At 36.6% G+C, this 18,009-nt stretch overlaps 1 protein-coding gene across 2 annotated transcripts in view; it reads right to left on the reverse strand.

Moving 5' to 3' along the window:
- The window catches only part of LOC135697727 (sodium-dependent nutrient amino acid transporter 1), a 74,826-nt gene that overhangs the window by 47,000 nt on the left and 9,817 nt on the right, over window positions 1-18,009 (reverse strand). The window lies entirely within an intron of this gene.

Genomic DNA, 18,009 nt, shown 5'->3' on the forward strand with positions numbered 1-18,009 from the left:
TCCAGCAACTGCTCAAATCTTACAGCACTTGTTGAGCGGCGGTGAGGTTTGGGCAAAAGAGACCATCGAATCCATTGACTTTGTTCGTGGAACATCTCTGTGTTCGGAGGAGTCATCTTTGGCGATAAAATCAAAACTTGGTTTAAGTAAAACCAAATATGGAGAGCTGGCTCGATTCACTAAGAAGCATCTAGGTATGACAGTTTAATTAACGTATATATAAAAAAAAAACTTAGTAGAACAATTTTTTGTTTAAAATAGGTCAAGTTTCTAAATCTTTGATCAATTTTAGAGATGTGCATTGTTATTAGTCCTTCATATTGTCCCATTTAGGTATTGCAATTTTGCAGCCATGGAAAAAAGTAGCTGAATTTAGAAACGCCATAATTCCACCGTTCTCAACTCCAAACCGAGAAAAAGGATACTTATCATCAAGCGTTTCAATCCGTGATATGGTTATATGCGATTTGACACAGATTCTACAACTGGATGATGTAGCAGACAGGATTTCAAAGTTAAACCAGAAAGTGTTGACTTGTAAATTGCATGTTTGAGCAGTTTTTTGCAGAGGTTGACCCCCTGATCAACTTTGCCGAAGAAATCATCCGTCTATATCATCGGTATCTTGAGATACAGCATTCAAATCATGCAAAATAGGAGATTTTAGGGCAAAACTGTGAAAAACCCCAACTTACCCTATCGTGCCCAAGATGAAACCCACTCCAATCGATTTCTGAGACTTTTTTCTATAAGAATGACTATTTTTTAGTCTCTTGTTCCAGCGAGCACCGAAGTTATTAAATTTTAACACATTGTTTCGATTTTGTCCCCAGTGTGCTCTGCCAGATTTTCAAACTTTTTTAATTTTAAACGTCAAAGTTGATGATCGACAAAAGCAATGGTCCTTTAGAAGCTAGTTGCTTTAAGGCGATTCCTTGTAGAGTACATAAATGGCCACCACGTAGACTATATATGCAATTCCACTTCGACTTTTCAATTACACACATCTCGGAAATTAATGCCCAATTTCATTTGTGATATTTGTGCACTAAAAGTTCCGAAGTGATTTTGAGAATAAGGATCTCACAGCGAAACACCTTAGCAAAATTTTAGCACTGAAATCATGGAAACAATAATGGTCCTCATGGAGTCAGACACATGCAATATTTCGAGAATGACATTCAAAATTCCAGAAAACGTGAACGTGTTGTCCTGGCTGTGGAGCTTGGAAAAATCGTGAACAGTCTATCAAAATCAAATGATTTGAAACCCGGTGAAGAGGCTTTTGGAATATTACCGCTGCTTCCGGGTTTCTTTGAGATGACTCGAGGATCAATACGAGAGGCGTCCTTAGGCTGTTGCGTGGTAATTTTGGATCGTTTTCTGAGTGGGGTTTTGAAAAAAAACTACTTCACTCGCCAACTTCAGGGTTAGAACCCTGAGAGAAGGTCGAAGGGGCTACTACACGGGGAAACTCGGGAAGATGGAGTAACTGATCTTAGGATTTCCGCTCAAAGGCAACAATCTTGTTTTCCTGAACCTGGTCGGCAACGCATAACGTGCTGTTTATTTTGCCTCACCTTCAAAATCGCAGTAATTTTTTGCTGAAAAATGTTTAATCAGATCCATTGAAATCTAAAGAACGTTCAAAGTTTTTTTTATTTGCGTTGGAAAAAGACAACCCAAAACCTTTCGAGTCTTCTGTGTAAGACTTAGATCTGGGGGTTGGTGATGTTCTCGGGGTAACGGGTGGAGCAGGGCGCTGTGGAGATCGTTTAACCATCACCACCAGAGTTGATCATCAGCTCAGAACAAGGATGATCCATCAGAGAATCATCGTCGGAGAGTGAGATCCCCCCGTCATCATCTAAAATATGCATTGCTCGACTGAGACTCATATTTGTAGTGCTGTGGGAAAGATTTCTGCTCAATTTATCATAAGAGAAAAAAGTTGCAGCATGTAAAATTTGACCATATTGTTTGATTTTTTTTTATTGAATGGTTTAATTCGCTGCTATATCGAACAGCACTGTAGATACAAGATCATAATAAATTTTCTAGATAGTATAAAATCTTGACATTATTATTTGTCTTTGGGTAATTGTACTCGTTTTGGCCATACTAACCAAAATGATTGAATTACAATCTTCTTGAGTTTTGGGGCTAATGTTTATGAGAATCCCGATACATCCGATTTGGACCAACAATTTTAACACAACTTAAGATCTAAAACACGAAACAAAAATTAAGTCGAATACATGGCCAAAATAGGTGTGTTTTCTCTATACCTTTTAATTCTAAATCACATTATTGCAGATCGAATTTAATAATATAAGTCATTTTCTTTAATCAAACTTTCATGTTTCAAAACACCACCTACTCAACCATTCGGTCAAATTATTTTCAGCCTAATGGCGTTTGCCTGAACATCAGTAAATATGGCTATATTGAGAAACTGATTCTGAAATTAAGGTAAAAGAGTGAAGATGAAGCTATAATGCAATTAACATGGGTTTTTCAGAACTATAGGACATCCTGAGTTCATATTCATGTAAACAAGTCCAAAACTTTCCTTTATCCAGAGTGACCACTGGACCGGGAAAACTGGGAATAACGGGTACTAACCGGGATCGAAATCAACCGGGAATTGGATTGGGTCCTAACAATACATTGTTGTTGACATTCTATGTTTGATACAGTGCAGTCATGGTAAGCTTGGAGCTGGTTACTCACTGATTGCTTGTATGTGTGCCCCCTTCAAGGAGTGCCCATGATTGTAATTTGGGAATGTACACACAATTTAGATCCCTCTTATTAATACTAGAGTACGGGTGAGCTAATCTGATCAGCTATCAGAATTTTCATAACATTAAAAAATACTTAATTGTTCGGATATTGGTGCTCAATGGTGGATCAGAAGGCTACGAAGTCTTATGAAAGACGTATCGGTCTTTAGACATAGTCTTCTTCAGGAGATATAAAGTTGTACAGTCAATTCGATCTGCACAAACATATTTATGATCTTAAAGTAATACTAGCCTTGACAAAGATCGTAGCCCCTCTATCGAAACGTTGGCGATGATAAAACTATAATCAACACTTTTTCTTGATGAATCAAAAGCCGAAACATAATAACTGATTCACCAAGATCTTTAAACTTCCCCACATGTTTAGACTTTCCTGGAGTTTTCTTTGCTTCCCTGAAGTAATTAGAATTACCCTAAAAATCTCTGAACTTCAATTATATTCTCTTGTCTCCCTGAACTTCTCAGAACTTTTCAAAAGTTCCCACAATTTTACATTCCTCGCCTTGAAATTTCTTTCATCTATCCTGAAGCACTCACATTGTTCCTGATGTTTTCAATACTTCCGTGACGCTCATAGAACATCATGTGAAATATTCAAACTCCCCCAAATTTTCATGTAGTTCTTGGAACTTCTCTTATGTTCACACTTTTCCCAGGTAGTCACGAAAGTTCTCTGAAAACCCGCAAAAGTCAAGAAAGGTTTGGAACATTAATGAAATTCTCGTAATATTTCATGATTTTTTGGCAACTTCTTGAAAGTTCCTGCAATTAATTAATAGAATGGCTCTGAAGTTCTCTGATGTTCCTCAAAATACTTGTAAAATCCCTGAAGATAATTAAACTTCTTTGTAGTTCTTTGGTCTTCCCTCAAGATGTCAGAACATTTCTAGTAGTTCCTTCAATTTTCTTGAAGTTCATTGAACTGCCCTGACGTTCACTGACCTTCCCTGATATTCTTGAAGCTATCTTAAAGTTCTCACAAGTGTCCGGACATTTTTTGGTATTGCGCTGAAATTCATTGAACTGTCCTTAACATATTTAGACTCCCTGAAATTCTCTCAACATCTGCAATGTTCCTAAAAATGTCTAGTTTTCTGAAATTTTACAGCGTCCTTAAAATATTTGAAACATCTTAGAGATTATCAAAATTCTGCTAACGATCATGCCCAAGCAAAATTCTTAGTTTTATCCGGGTTCTACAAGCAAGCTACAAGCATTGGGCGGGCCTTAACTCAGTCGGTAAAGCCGCAGCTACAAACCAAGACCATGCTGGAGATGGCTGGGTTCGATTTCCAGTCTGGTATAGGAATTTTTTGGGTTGGAAAATTTCTCGACTTCCCTGGGCATAGAGTATGATTGTACTTGCAACACAATTATATTAATGCAAAAATGGTACAGGCATCGAAAGCTCTCAATTAATAACTGTGGGAATCCATCTAGAAAACTAAGTTGAGAGCATGCAATAAGCTAATATGCGATAAGCAATAAGCTTAAAATGCAATCAAGAAGAAGAAGACAAGCATTCTACAAGTCTAAATCATGGTCTACAAAACCCTTATAAAATCAAAATTACTACTTGGGAGGTGCTGTCCTGAATTTATCGTAACTAACCTTCACAGATATTTTTTCGTGTCCGAAAGTCAGAACGTTTCGGAAGTTTTGGTGACTGTCCTTAAGATCTCTAAGCCTCATTGAAGATTGAGTAAACGATCAATAGCATATGAAGTGATATGTTTGTATGTCTGTGGATAAACTAATAACTCATGAAAGTTATACCATATGTGCTGTAATGTGAACGGGGTATTATAGATTAGGAATACTCATAAGCATGCTTGGCATGCACAGTTGTACACACCAACTGCTCATTTGTTAATAACTTTTCACACAGTAGTTGAAATTTGTTTTTCTTTAAAGTAATTGATAGATTAGGATCATGGCTTACTATAGATATGCAAAGAGTAGGTAAATTTTAACACTTGAATCAACACCAATGAATTATTACGCTTAAAGTCGGAGATGTGCAGCGAGCTTTTCTCACTTGATTTTTACAACGCAAAAACAAATAAAGTTTATTACTAGAATTAAAATCTACTTTTTCTTACGTACCTATAACAAGTTTAAACTTTATTCTACTTGCTGATTTAAACAGAACTATGTTTTGTCAACTGTGTGCAAAGTTATTAGCAAATGAGCAGTTCGTGAAGAAAACTGTGTATGCCAAGCATGCTCATAAAAGCAAAAATAGTAAATATTTTCCATTTAATTACTCTTATTCTTCTATGTGGCAAAACCTCACCATCTTCAATAATCCATTACTGACCCCACAATTATGGATCAGCTTTTTTTTTTCTTTTTTTTTATATTATAGTCACTTTAACACTCTTGGGTCATTCGTGACTTGTCCGGGGGTGAGATTTGAACTCGTGACTTTGGCGTGAGAGGTATGGATGTTAACCACTACACCGGGGTCGCCCCCCATAACAATGGATCAGCTCAAAAAATTATATGAATAAGTTAGTTTAGCGTGTTAATCAAATGGAAATGATCCATAATTGTGGGATATCGCTGCACCATGTATGTCAGAATTCCTTGTTTACGACACTTTGGATATTTGCCTTTATCTTTTGCTTGATGTCTATATTGCTTCTTTCAATTAACTTTGCTGATTGAGTTGAACTGCAAACATTGAGATTGCAAACCAAATCAACAGCGGACAAATTAACAACATTTTGATTTGAATTGTAAATTGAAGGTACGCTCTGACTACACAAACTTATTTCACTTGTAAATTGATGGAAATTTGCAAATTGAATAAGCTTCAAGATCAGCGATTACGGATCAGTCTTACTCGGTAGCAGATGAGTAACATTCGAACCGCTGGGTTCTTTCCTGAAATGACACAACTTTTTCACGACTTCCATCTGCTTTCCGGAGAAATGCCGATCCTGTACCGTGTTCTTTGTCATAAATGACATTAATCATACAAATCCGTTTCTGTATGTTTTACGATTGAAAACCTCCACAAATCCGGTGCATGGCATCTTGTACCGCACGAGCGCACGAGTCATTAATCAGGACACAATTGAACTGTACTGCTATTAGCATCGGTTATAAGTTATTCCAATCAGGTCACAGCAGTTGCAGTTTAACATTCTCCCTTTTGCTCGTTCCGCTGTGTGAGATCTATGATCAGAATACTAATCATCGAGCTAGAGATCGTCATCAGTTAGAACACATTCTTAACACCACTCAAGGAAAACTGGTGCACCGATCGGCAGGAACTGAAGCTTTACTTGAGGAACGACTCGTGGCTAATAAACCCAGCAAACTCGTTCAACTATCGATTAAGGATTGTTGTTTGGTTGTAGATACTTATACGTAAGGGCTCCTCTTTGTTGCTAATTCAACCACACTGCAACTGCCATGTACCCATTAATGGGTAAAAAAGGACCCATTTTTGATGACTATATGAGGCTGTCAAATAATGGGTGAAGTTCAATTTCAAATAATGGGTACTCTTTTACCCATTTCTCAGAGCGCTTCGGGCGAGAATAATGAGTACTTTTTTACTCATTAATGGGTGAAAAGCAACTTAGATAACATCTTCCAGTCCTCGCTTCAGTCGCAAAGTGTCTTAACGATGTCGAATGGAAATTGCTCGTTTGAAAAGTAGGTATTTCTTATTTTATTTCTTTCTGCCCACATCTAAAAATCAATCTGAAACTTGCAGGGACAGAACTAGCCGGATCAGCAAGGAGATCCCAGGAGAGCTTTGGGAGCACCATTTCTTGCACGAACGATGGAAAGACCACTGGATGGAAAATGGTGAAATAAAGATATAAATATAAATAACGTTTTGTATTCTTAACTATTCATTGTGGCTCTTTCAATGATCCATAAATCATACAAATTCTAAAAGAAAAATCCTGGTTTAAGGATTTCAAAATTGGGTACTTTGTACCCATTTTATAAAGCCAATTATTATTTAAAAATGGGTAAAAAAGTACCCCATGATTTGACGTACAAGGTCTTTACCCATTAATGGGTAAAGACCCGACTAGATGGAAATAACAAGATTACATCACCGTGTGTTACGTTGTTACACTGTTTTTCTTTAACAACGATTGTTATAAACTAGATGCAGGATGTTGTTAAAATATCTAAATTTATAACAAAATTTACTCGAGTCTTAACAAAAAAATAACATATTATGTAACAATCCTATAAAAAAAATATCAAACCACATTACATTTTTTTAAATAATTTTACTGGTTTATAACATAATGTGATACAACGAATAACAGACTTCTAACACGCTGAGTTACTGGAAATATGTTTCTTTAGAACACAATTATAATGAAATATGATAGATTCTAAAAGTGGTTTTGTGATATAGTGTATAATATGATTCATATATAAATAGAAACGCGTTTATAGTAGTTAACTGTTGGTATTTATTCTTAACATGGTTCAGACCATCATGTTTACATATTAAAAGATAATCATATGTAAGTAAAAAACACATTAAACGACAAAGCAAGATAAAAAACGATTCTTCTCAAATTAGAAGGATGTCGGTAATAAACTTAAACAATTTCTTTAAAATTCAAAATCAAATAATCAAACTGTTGCAAACATGAATCACTTATTGCCATAGTAGGAAATAACCCGGGCCATTAGCCCATGGCAATCCTTTGCTTTGATACCTGCGACAGCAACCGAATCTCCTTGGTACCGGCGATGCTCTACAAAACGTGCTAGAAGAGAAAAAAGTTTTTAAGTTTCACGATGTGGGTGGTTGAGTAAAAATCTTACATTCAATATACGTAGATTTATTCTGATCGAGGCGAACCTTCTCTGCATACTCCATTTCTTGAGATCGTACGCCTCCTTTGCGCCCATTCGGATTATTAGACGTGCGACCGGTAACTGTCAGATTTTGCAGTCCTTCGGGGCAAATATCAAGCATCAGCAACTTTACAAATATATAGTTCCTTCCTCCGGCAGTTTCCGAAAATTTCCTCAATTTACCCTTGTCCGGAAATCCTTCGATCTCAGTGAAGACTTCATCCCGTGGCGTTCCAAGCACTTTCGCGTTCAAAGCATCTGTTAATGTAAGGCAACGAATGTTGCTTTCCTCGTTTAAACGTTTCAGCTTCCTGTTTTGAGTTTCCAGAATGTTGTTTTGCAGAATCAGGTTATCAATTGTTGACTGCTGTCCGCAAACACAAACTGTAAGCATTTTAAAAAAAATTAAAGAAATTTGTAATATAACGTTTAATATAATATAAATTATAGTCAAATATAGATCAACTGAGATGCAAAAAATCTACCTACCTTCCGAATGGGATGTACCCTCAAACATAGGAGCTGGTAAATACGTGTTCTGCTCAAAATCATCTGTTAATGTTCTGATATCTGATTGTGGAGCTGATGAGCTTGCCATGATGGTGCGGGCATATGTTTTTTTGCTGGTAAGGGATTTTTCACCAGCAACCAAAGCACTCACTGGGCCATATTCATCCGTTTGAGCACGTTGATCATCATTTCCCGATGAATCTGAATCGGATCGGGAATGCTGCAATGGTGAGCTCACTACGTAGCCATCCCCTTGGATTGGTTTACTTTCGGATCCGTTGTCATCCCCGTCGCTCTCCATGTCAGAAATCCAGTCTCGAAGGAGGTTTGTACGGATGTCCAGTTGATGTTGGTTATCGTCGGCTTCCATATCAATCAATGGTACACGAATCGCGGCCCGTTTTGCTGCCAAAGTTCCTGCCGTGGTTGGCATTCTCGCTAGTTTCTGATTTGACGGGATTGACGCGACGGCGCGCCGTTTGGTACACGGAATAGCTGCTGTGCTTGCCATTTCCTTATGATTGCCAATCTGCTGAGTTGGTCTGGCCATTTTGTTTCGCACCTGTGGCTGAAAGAATGTTAGGTTAGATTTGAGGTTAAAGTGAAGAATCAAGTATTACCTGTTTAGGCTCCAGCAAAAACTCCAAATTTTTAGTTTTTGCCTCATTCCGAATGTTTTTCACCTCTTTTTTAGTCACGACCTTTTTTGTCACTGTTCTTTTAGATGTTTTTCCCATTTTGCAGGATTAATAATACACAAAATTACGCTAAAAACTTCCAACAGACTTTGCGGGGCAAGCACGAGAAGAAACAATGACGCTCTCTGGCTGGTGGTGGAACGGATGACAGCAACGATGATGCATGGTTGCCATCTATTTTATTTATTTTGAATTTGGAAAAAAAATCGATTTTCATATTTTTGAACATATTAAAAGCAGTATTAAAAATATTCACGATTAATCGTATTTGCGCAAATAATGGTAGAGTACTTTTTAAGTAGGTCATATGTCCTTTCGTCGGTTAAGGAAGTCGCTAGTTTCTTTTCCTTAATACCGCCACATAAGCATTATTTGGTCGGTTTGATGAATGGAATTATAAGCTGGAATAGTGAACTAAATATTGCGGAAACGCTTATAAGACAAATTTAATTGTCTTCGGCGCACTTATTCCCTTCGTCCATTAAGGAAAAGTGCACCGAATACACCAAGACGAAAAAAGCGCACTTTTGAGGAGTACAGTTTCAAATGCAAAATTCAATATTTTTTGATAACATTGCAATTCACAATGCAGTGATAGGCAAAATCCACTGATCTATTTTTTCAATCGATAAAAGCATTCAAGAAATCTTCGAAAAGTACTCCAACATTTAATCATTGTGTGAATTGGATTTTTTTTATTTATTGTTTGTGTTATGAAATCATTTGACATCAATAGTATTGGTTCATATATTTTGATATTTTGGCGTTTGTAATCAAAAATCTTAGTGTCAAAAGTGTTTGTCCAAACGTCCAATATATTTATTATGGCCTCAGATAGCCTAGGTATTACCAAGCCGGAGGCGGCGGGTTCGATTGCTGGTTCGGTCGAGGGAATCTCTTTGGTAGAACATTTTCTCGACTTCCCTGTGCATAGAGTATCATTGTATTTACCACACAATATACTAATTCATGCATTGGTCGTCGGCATAGAAAACTCTCAATTAATAACTGTGGAAGTGCATCTAGAACACTAAGTTGAGAGCAGGCGAAAATCTCGTAAAAAGAGCGTCAAAGCCATATAGAAGAAGAAGATATAAGCAATTAAAAATTCATACGATTTAAGGTTTTGATTCTTGTCCACACAATTTAAATAAAAATAATGTCAAAATTAACGTAAGTATTTCATGGCTTGCTTACATTATTCAAAGTTTTGAAGGATATTTAGATAAATGTTAATATCATATCTACATTGAGAACTAGACCAAAATTCAGAGTTGAAAAATGACGTTGAAATTAATGTTACTTTAGAAGATTAGAACAAATTTGAATTATTTTGAAACAACTTTCAATATTAAAATAAAAAAGGAGTTAAAAATATATTTAAAAAAAAACGAATGTTCAAATAAGAATGCGAAGAAATGTTTTGCAATTCAAATAATAAAGTATTCTGGATAAAGTATCAAAGACAAAAGGTATGCTTTTCAAAATAAAACAAAAATCGATTGGTTTTATCAGTTTATTACATATTCTGAATTTACATTAAGGGGAGGTTCATTTGGATTTGACCGAAAAATTCAAAATGGCGGCTTCAAAATGGCTTTTTTCTCGGAACCATTTTTTGAGAACTCTTGTCAATGATAAGTCTTGTTCTATTCATCCAATTCGCTTCATTCAAACATACTTTTAAAGTGAACACTTTTATTTACGGCTTATACCTATTATTGGCATGAAAAATTGTTTTTTTTTTATAATTTTTAAACGAGATCAAAGTAAAAAAAAGAGAAAAAAATAACTTTTTTTTTAAATGTCCAAAAAGTTAGGTTTTTTTCGTTAAAAATTTGTTAGGTTAGGTATATGCCGTAGGAAATTTTATGTATTTTCATAATATATGACAGTTACTTATTTCAGTTTACCACGGAAGGCCCTACAATTGACAGCAGGGGACATTGTTTCGTGCGCAGAGGCCGACGAGATCCGCCATTTTGAATTTGTCAAAAACAAAAAAACATTTTGTAGTCATCAATGTATAACGCATTAAAACTCAATATCACAACTTTGTGTGTCTTTTCGTTTTCCCACAAAAAATTCGCAAAGTTTGCACGATTTTCGGCCAAATCCAAATGAACCTCCCCTTAAGCTGAACTAGAACCCACAGTTCCATTATTTTGTATGACAAAGAAATGCGTGTGAAAATTTATGTAACCAGTATAACGATTATTCAAAAACTGATTTTAATAATCAAAACCAAGGTCTGCGAATACGAAAAACATATTTTGTGGGTCAGACATATGGACATTGCAAAATGGCGAAACTGCTTTTGTAAATAATGACTTCAATCTTATTTTCGCAATCAACCTGTCCCAGCTGATAGAATAAACTTTCTTCTATCTGATGTTGTTGTTGGTTTCTGTGTTTAAGCCTTTATTCACGAGAATCGACGGTTAAAGCCTTTGTTTACAAATGCAATATCGCCCTTTTTAAATGTTGATATTTAAATGAGCTGTTTAAATGAGATTTAAAAATCTCAAACTTTTTCAACCCACATGCTTCCACATGCTAGTACAATTGATTTGCAAATCGGTTTTAAAACAAATCTTCTTATATGGCAACACTGTCATCTGAACGTATTCTTTGCTTTTGACATATAGACCATTCTACGAAATAACAAGAGCCAGTTTGTTAGCACAATCGACGGCAGCTTCAGAATACATGGTCTGATATTTGGCGATAATTGCACTTATATTTAGGCTACTAAATACTTGCTAGAAATGAGTGAAAGACGGAGACCCAATCACTATTGGTTAATGGATCCTTGGTACAATGGAACATACGTTAAAAAAGTAAGTTTATAGCGTGAATTCAGTACAATTTTATTATATTTGTTGAACTTATTAAAGCGTATGAGAACAAATCCGTCCCACAAAACCACTTCCGAGATTTCTGATATTGTGGAGTGTGATGATGTTGTTCAAAAATCCTGCGAGAAAACGCAATCAGGTATTTTAATTTAAAACTATGCCCTTTGCCGTTGTCTCACAATTTCAATTGTTTCAGCCAGTGCTTCCATACATACTAATAACAATAATCCAGTTAGTCATGATTCCGAACCCACAGTGCTTGAAAATGGCTCTCCTAATGCCAAACCTTATGTTTGGGCTAATGAAACGCAATCGTATGTAGACAATGATCAATCAGATTTACAATCTGAGCCTGACAGTTACGCAAATGCGAGTGATGTACCGGATAAACACTGTGACTACAATGAAAATCATAGTAGTGAAGAACCGGTAAGAATTTTTTCATTAATGACAGAACCCAAGTAACATTGCAAGCTTTATAGTGGTTTTAAAGCATGCTACAAGTCTAAATTATGGTCTACAGAACCCTCATAAAACCAACATTGTTACTGGGGAAGGCTTAGTATATTACACTTAACATATTGTTCATGCTTATTTCAGGAACACATCAGCATGTGTAATCAATTCATGAAATTCAAGACAGACATTCGAATCAACGATGTGCTGTTTATGATACTTAATTTTTACGTTAAGTATAAGATACCACAGCAAGGAGTAGAGCACTTATTACGGATGTTCGATGTGATCTCATCAGATAGCAGCCTTCCAAAAACTTTCGATACTTTTAAACAGATGTTCCCAAATGAGTACGAAATAGAACGTGTTTATTTCTGCCAAAACTGCCAATATGGGTAAAATCGAGATATATTTTTTTCGATAGTGATCAATATCATTTAATTTTAAAATATTATGTATTTCAGGTATAGTGGCACACCCAGTACAGAAACTGTGTGTCCTGTTACGAATTGTAATTCAACGCAAAAAGACTTTTTTGTAGCCTTTTCTTTGGAGCATCAGATTCGGGAAACCGTTTTGAAATACTCGAAACTTATAAGAGATTACGAGAAACACATTATTGATAATGACATCTGTGACATAAATAGAGGTCTTCTGGCACAGGAAACAATGTCACGTGAGGATTGCAAGTTCATCACCCTTTCAGCAAACGAGGACAGCGCTGCAGCATACAAAAGCACAACCAAAAAACCTCTATATCCTCTATTTCTAACGATCAATAATTTGCCTCCTCAGTTGAGATTTGATAAAAACAACCTCATCCTTGGTGCTCTGTGGTTTAACGCAGGAAAACCAGATATGGCCTTGTTCCATAAGAATTTCATTCAACAAACTCGACGACTTCGAGATGGAATTAAAATTGGATCAGAATACTACAAAATACTAGTTCTCCAGGATTGTTTGGATTCAGTTGGTAGATGCGAAGTTCTCTGTTCAAAGCAATTTAACGGCAAATTCGGGTGTACTATGTGCCTTCACCCAGGAAAAGTGATGAACAAGCAAATCCGCTATCCCTATCAACAATCCAAACTTAGAGATAATCAGACCACAAGAAAACTCATGATGCAAGTTCATAATTCAGAAACGAAGGAACCTGTTCTTGGAATCAAGGGCTTGAGCGTTCTCACTGGCATTCCAGATTTTGACATTATCAAAGGGTTGCCACCAGATTACATGCATTTGGTAAACTTGGGTCTCATGAAGCTAATATGGGAACTACTTCTAGAAGGGGACGCTGAGAACAAATCGCAACAATACCATATTGGAAATTATAAAGCGTTGATAGAACAAAGACTACAGGCTATTCGAATACCAAGCAGCTTCCCAAGGCGGATAAGGAGTATAACCGAACATGCCAAATTCAAGGCTAGCGAATGGGAAACGATACTTTTCCACTGTATTTACCCTTGTTTCAATGACTTGCTCCCACCCAAGTATATGAGTCATTTAATGCTTTTGAGTACAAGTGTATTCCAGCTTCTTGAATTCAAAGTATCCAGAATCACACTTTCCACATGTGAAAAATACTTAGATCTGTTTGTAAGGGATTTTGAAAAACATTACGGAACGAAAAATATGGTGTATAATGTGCATTTAACCTCCCATCTTACAAAAACCGTTCGAAACCTTGGGGCGCTTTGGAATTCGTCATTGTATCCGTATGAAAATGGAAACAGCATGCTTATAGAATTTCAGACCTCGAAAAATCATCCTGTCCTTCAGGTATCACATAAATTCTTATTGAACAGGATATGCCATTTCACTGAAGTGAAAAATTCACCAATCAATGATTGGGTATCAAGAGTTTGGAGTCCCCAGCATCATAACGTAGAGTTTAGTAACAATAATCGATATATATTACCGGAAAATGTGGAAGTCGAGTTAGAACTAAGAGATACAAACTTTTGCGAAATCGGAAAGTATTATTACAAAGGGATTAAAGTATGCACCAAAGATTTATGTAAGAGCTTTAACTACGATGATTCATTCATTTCTCTAAATGGTGTTTTCTTAAGTATCCATCGGTTGCTAATCGATTCTAGAAAAAATGCTTATGTTCTAGGAAATTTGTTATTTACAACAAAAGTTTTCGAAAACATGTTCATCTATGAGATGACAGAAAATCTAAAATTAGCTTGTATCAATGATACACTTCGATTATGTGTAAGTGTCGAAATACCAAATAGGGAAGGTGAGAGACGGGCAACCAAATATATTTCTCTTTGTAAATCAAAAACTCAAATTGATTAAAGTTCCTATTCTAAATAAGCAGTATTAGTTATTTGTTGAACAAAAATAGATCAAATTTTGATATAAATCTGTTCAAAAAATAATAGAGATAATAAATATTTATTGTATCATGATAAGATATATTTGTGTTAGAATGTTTTTTGAGTGATGATGGCTCTGATCTAAATTATATCATAATAAGTTATTCGTATCAAATATTATTAAAATTTTGTTATTTTTCTGATATGCTCTTCTAGTCGGGGACGTTTTACCCATTAAATGAGTTTACCTACTTTACTTCGAAATGGGCACTTTTTCACCCATTAATGGGTACTTTCCAGTTACAGTGCAGTGCTTTGCAAGCACTTCCTGAACAGGAGTGTGCTGAAAGAAGGCTTTTGCTCTGAGTCTAAGTAGTTCTAGATGAACATTTCAAATGGTTCTATCTGCTTTGATCGATTCACTTCTTCGACTTTCTCTTTTGATAATCACGGATATGAAAACAGATTTCGTGCCATTTTTGCCACTTAGTTTGATAAAGGAGGCTCTTATCTAGCATCCAAAACGTCAAACGCAACATCAAGTCAATGTTTATAACACGTTCTGATACATTTTTTTTTAAATAAATAGCTCCGGTTGTTATAATTTTGTAATGACCTTCTGATCGGGTTATTAACCCAAGAGCAGTCGCGTCAAATCACCGAAAAATTTGCGATATTTTTGAAAGGGAATAAAAAATAAAATTTCACTCATTGATTCGGGTTAAAATTGTATTTCAAGGCCAACTCTTCTTCTTTCTTGTGATGTATAAACATTTATAAATATGATAAAAATATTTTTATGCGTGCACTCAGTGCACCCGCAACTGCTGGATGGTTAATCAAAGAGAAAGTCGATAAAGAGAATCGATCAAAGCAGATAGCAGCTTTTGCAATGTTCATCTAGAGTTCCACCGAGAAGCATGATTCTTGAGCATGATCTGATCATTGTTATCTGCCGAAGGGTGCGAAGGAGCAATTTGATTTTTTTTTTATCCTAGCTTCTCCCGACTGGTTCTACAGGTTGGCTTCAGCTAGCTACCGTCATTTTAGACGTTATTAACGTTAGCACCACAGTCTGGTGCGTATGTAAACTTGTTTGTTGGGCTAATAATGCGGTGGATTACAAACATGATATCCTGTTAGTAACACACATATTGTCATTAGAGGTAAATCGATTTTCGCTAGTGGTTTTTTCAGTTTTCAGCTGTAACGACAACATGAAGCTAAGAAATATTTGCTATCACGATCAGTTGGTATGATTGACAGTTGGCAATTTTTTTTTAAATTAAATGCTGCTTCTAATACACGACCGTAAAGGAGTTTCAGATTGAAGACTTTTGATGGAGTTGTGGTGTCATTAACTTTCAAGATCTATAGATCAAATACTTTGGCCAAATAATGAGCATTGGGTTTGTCAAAAAAGGCTTATAGGTCGCTTGATTGATGACACAAAATGAAATATCAATACATTTCTCCACTGAAAACCTAAGCGCTAGCGTTGTTGATCTCTTTTGAAATTCTCACTCAGGCTGCTTTCGGTAATAATGCTGGCGAGTAAACATTGATTCCAATCTAAACAAGAATACCAAAAGCATGACTGTCGCTAATCCCGGCCATGCCCATCTTTCCGTAACTATGGATAGGGAAGGGAATGACGATGAGAGGCCACGGAGTTGGATAATTGTGTAGGGTATTAGGTCAGGATTCGCCACAAGCTGGCGCCCGCAAGCATAAGTTGTTTATGTGTTACTTATTTAATCTCCGGATAGCTGGCTGTGGAAAGAATATTTTCTCTTATTTAGTGTTTGTGCATTTATCGCGAGTTAAGGAATAGCTTTATGCTCTCGAAACCCGGCGATGGCGATTTATTTTGTTGTGGAAGAGCTTGGAATAAATCCACAAAGTATTTAACATGCCTAGACAAAACGTATAGCTTTAGTTGCATTTTGAAGTGATGTGATAAAAAGCTACCATCAGTGCAAGACTCGCAGTTCCACACAACGGGTCACTCCGCACAGTGTTCCAAAAACTGAATTGGCACACCTGGGCACACTCATTGACACAGTGTGGCACCCATGGTAAGAAACTTTCAAGACCTTTAAACTTACTGGCAACATTGAATTTTCTCTGCGCCTGTGCACTGCATGTGTCAAATAATTGTTGTTGACTAATCATTTTTTTGCATTTTGAAACGTAACCTATAATTTTCACCTTGTTCCCCAAAATAGAGTTGGATTCCCCACGAGATTCTCCAAACAAGGCAAATCCTAATGTCTGTCCGAAGCAGTAATTAGTTTCGCACAATGCATACGGAAACCAGGGTAATCGCTAATGATCAACATCGAATGTATAATTACACTCCACTCTATCAATCTAATATTCTAAAAAGCACTGGTTGTGATATCAAAAAGGCTGAAATTGCGATCGTTTCACAGTAACCTCGTGTGGGAGAATAGAACCGGTCAAGGAAGAGAAGAACACATAACAGTTCGAAATTGAATAGGCTAGTTTAGTAGAGTTACTGTGGCTACGGGATTAAGACTTTCGCTGACTGTCGCTGCACGGACACAGGATCATTCTGGTGAAACTGGTGGTATGCTTTGTAGTGACTTTGAAGACTGGGTAGTGCTGAAAAGCAACGAAAGCAACATAGGGGAATAACTTTTTCCAGCACTTTTTCAATGCTGGTGCTTATCAGTGATATCACCAGTCTTTATCAGTGGAACACTTTCGTCGCATTCTTCGGTAGGTATATAACTTGGCCATCTCAAACCGTGCATCCACGTAGTCTCGGATCGCCGCAGCCAATTTTGATCGCCGATAGAGTTCCAGCGATTCCAACATAAGCAGCAGCTTGCCTCGGTGGTTGGAAATTCCCAATGCCATCAGATGCGTTTTGATGCTGTTTTTGCTAAGCATCTGCAGCGGTTGGAGAAACTTCATCACCTTTTCGAGGGGATCCCCTGATCGGGTCAGTTTCTCCAGCCGAAGTACCTCTAGATCATCGCCTCGGTTCAGATTCTACTGTTTGTTGTGTTGTATCTTCAAAACAAAACATTTGAACTGTCAAATTAACCGGGTTGCCAAACATATCATTATTAGCAACCAAACAATAGTCAGCCAGATGACTGGCACTGTCGGCACAGCTGCGGTACACGTGGACACACTGAGATAACTGTGGTACAAAATACCGTATGCGTGATATTTAATGTTTGCACCATTGAGCAATGTCAAAATTTATAAAATTCTCAAAAATTTCGTTTTCGAGTTTTTTTTATTTATTCAAAGGGAGATGTTTCTCAGAGTCTTAAACTATGTTAATCATCAATCGAGTTTCCACTTGCTGCAATTATGGCCTCCACATGCTTCCGGAATGCACGGCAGGTTCTAATAATGTAGTCTGGATCCATTTCTCTCCAGGTACAGGTCAATGTTTGTCTGAGGCTTGCTGTACTCGGGTGGCGTTTAGAACAGGCCTTGGCCTTCATGACGCGCCATATTG

Source organism: Ochlerotatus camptorhynchus, unplaced genomic scaffold, assembly GCF_037179485.1.
Source record: "Ochlerotatus camptorhynchus isolate MF236.1 unplaced genomic scaffold, CSIRO-AGI_Acam_v1.1 ptg000077l, whole genome shotgun sequence".
Lineage (NCBI taxonomy): Eukaryota > Metazoa > Arthropoda > Insecta > Diptera > Culicidae > Ochlerotatus > Ochlerotatus camptorhynchus.